This window comes from Melanotaenia boesemani, chromosome 6 (assembly GCF_017639745.1).
Source record: "Melanotaenia boesemani isolate fMelBoe1 chromosome 6, fMelBoe1.pri, whole genome shotgun sequence".
Taxonomy (NCBI): Eukaryota; Metazoa; Chordata; class Actinopteri; order Atheriniformes; family Melanotaeniidae; genus Melanotaenia; species Melanotaenia boesemani.
The window spans coordinates 39174907-39177661 of record NC_055687.1 but is presented as its reverse complement, the minus strand read 5'-3'; the positions used below and the strand labels follow the sequence as shown (position 1 = coordinate 39177661).

Below are 2755 nucleotides of genomic sequence, written 5' to 3'. Positions count from 1 at the left end.
TCTGGATATTATGAACAACACATAGACAAAACAAAAATTAATGGAAATGCAGGTTACATGCAGTTAAATTCCCTGTCATATATTATCATGCACTGCCCCACACATCCACTTACTCGCCATCAGCTACATTTTTCTGCTGAACTTGATTGCACTATAATATTGTATTATCAATCTGTTTTTCCATGACAGGACCATGACAAATAAAATGATGGCCAAAATGAGCCTTAGAGGAAGAAGTGGGAAGATAGCCTTCATGAGGACTCAATTGTACAAGATAATCTGTGGTGAGTTTGCTTTAACAGGCCTTTTGTGACAGCGTTTCAAATAACTGAATATAGTTAGCAGAATCATCATTCATTAACAAAATCATTTTAGTTGGAGTGCTCAACACGCACAACTTAGCTTCCTTTCACACTTTACAGCTGGTTTCCATCATTTAGTTATGAAAATCATCGTAATTGAATCGGCACGTGTTGTATCAGGATGCATCGATTAGTGAATTGGCCCACCCAACTACCAACTTTCTTTGTAAGTTACAAAAATACATAATGACCATGCTGAGTAATGAATACAAATTTATGTACTTGAAGCAGTACAACAAAAAATGATATTTGCTAAATATTTTTGTTTACTGTTATCAACAGTAATAAACAAAACTGACGACTTTGGAGTTGGTTTCACAAATTGTCACTCAAAATAATTGGCTGAGTCATTTTTTGTCAAGTTTTTATAAAAAATACCAAAACTTAAGAAATCATATACCGTCACAGTCTAGAGCCCTACATTCACCTTTTTGTACAATGTGCTTTGATAGATGATGCAACATAAGGAAATTTAGTGTTTTGTTGTAACTGAGTGGTGAGCTAATACTGATCTGCTGTATTTTTGTTTTTTTCCCCCTTTTAGACACTGTCTTCAGTTCATTCAGGAAAACAACAGCAAACATTGATGCTTATATTTCAAAGTACTTGAAATATGCACCAGAGAGGACTGGAGGCAGAGGCAGAAAGAAGTAGTGCAGATTTCCCTGCAGTGTTAAATGTTCCCCAGGGTTCAGGACATTTTTCAGCATTTTCTTAATGCTGTTAATGTTGCCCAGTGTTCAGGCTGTTCTAAAGCAGTGTCTTTCTCTAGCTTTATGAGTTGGCCCATTTCATAGATGTTCTGAACATTTAAATGACAAATGTATTTGGTCCTTTTCGTGTATTGTTGATATGATCTATTCTAAGATTGTTAATTGTTCTACACAAATAAAAACAGTGCATCATAACTATATGTGTCAATTTATGTTGAAAAGCAAGACTTCATAGTAACGTTGAAATATCAACGTTGATTAGATTTGCAAAATCAAAACAAAATTCAACGGTTATTCAACACTGGCACCTGACGATTCAACAGTGACTTGACGTTAAAATGCCAGCTGGGAATAATATAAAAACACAGTAGGAGGGCAACATCTATTTTTATTGCACAATGTTATGGTCATTTCTTTAAAATATGTTTTAATAATAAATGAAGGTCAGTTACATTTGTCAACATTGGCAGAGAAGCTGGGACGGCAAGAGTAATAGATGTGGCCTTTTACTTTACATTACAAATTAATTTAATTAGACGGGCTTCATCAGTATTATTTTCCATCGGAGTTAACGTACCTGGACCGGGTACGCTCTCAGCCCGAGGAGAGCTCGTCTGGTTCGCCCCCTCGACAAAATTTCAAGTTCCATTTTTTTGGTTTGTTTTTTCTGAACGAAGACAAATTAGCAGGAAAAATCGCTAATAGCGGTAACATCTGCAGTTGCTGGGCAACAGGGCACTGGAGCAATATGGGAAATTTTTGTTGGCTAGGTAGGCTGTCCCATTTCACGAACGTTAAGCGGCCTTCGAAGTGCGTAGACTACGTAGGCTACAGAGTGTCCTCCGTAGTCTACACACTTCGAAGTCTGCTTAACGTTGGTGAAATGGGACAGCCTACCTAGTCTACAAGAATTTCCCATAGCAACAACACAGGATATTGAATCACTTAAACCTCTGAAATTACTCGTAGGAAACGTTAGTAGACGCTGAACACGGAGTGGCAACACCGACAGTAAAAAAAAAAAAAGCCGGTACACACTTCATTAACCCCTTAAAAGTTACTGAATATCAAATATTACCGAATTTTAATGTCACCATTTAACAAACATGCTTTAAATGTATTTGATTTTGTAACGTTTATACTAAAGTGTAGTTTAAAAAACGTACTTTTTTTAAATAAAACTTTATTTAAACTTAATACGACTCTTCTGAGGTTGCTGATTCGCCACCGTCCTGTGCGCAATGAATTGTGGGAGAAAAGAGGCCGCGAAGGATGCACCACCAGCAGCCTTCGTTTGAGGCCAAACGAAGTGCGGATTCGAAGGGTGGATTCGGAGGGTCCTTAAAATTCTGTGAATTGGGACAGTACTTCGCGCACCGCGATGACGTATGTGGCCGACGAATCAGCACTTCAAAGTTGTTTTTTTTTTAATTCTTTCTTTATTAAACATTTTTCGAAAATACAAAAAGGCATAATAAAACATTGAATAACAATTCCAATAACTCCAAACAGCAAGTGAAGAGAAATAAAAAAGCAAGAAAAAAAAACAAAACATTGAGAACTGAACTGTATGAATATTGTCAAAATCCAATAATATAACATCAGACAGCTAGAACCTAATGAAAATTAAATAAACATACAGCAAAAAAAAAAGGGGGGAACAATATAAAATAAACATAT

At 36.3% G+C, this 2755-nt stretch overlaps 1 long non-coding RNA gene across 1 annotated transcript; it reads left to right on the top strand.

Annotated features, from left to right (window-relative positions):
• The first annotated feature begins 247 nt into the window (after positions 1–247).
• LOC121641861 lies at positions 248–1250 on the top strand. The gene is made up of 3 exons (XR_006010810.1): positions 248–284; positions 423–528; positions 907–1250. It is a non-coding gene; the product is annotated as an uncharacterized LOC121641861 (long non-coding RNA).
• Positions 1251–2755: the final 1505 nt, after the last annotated feature.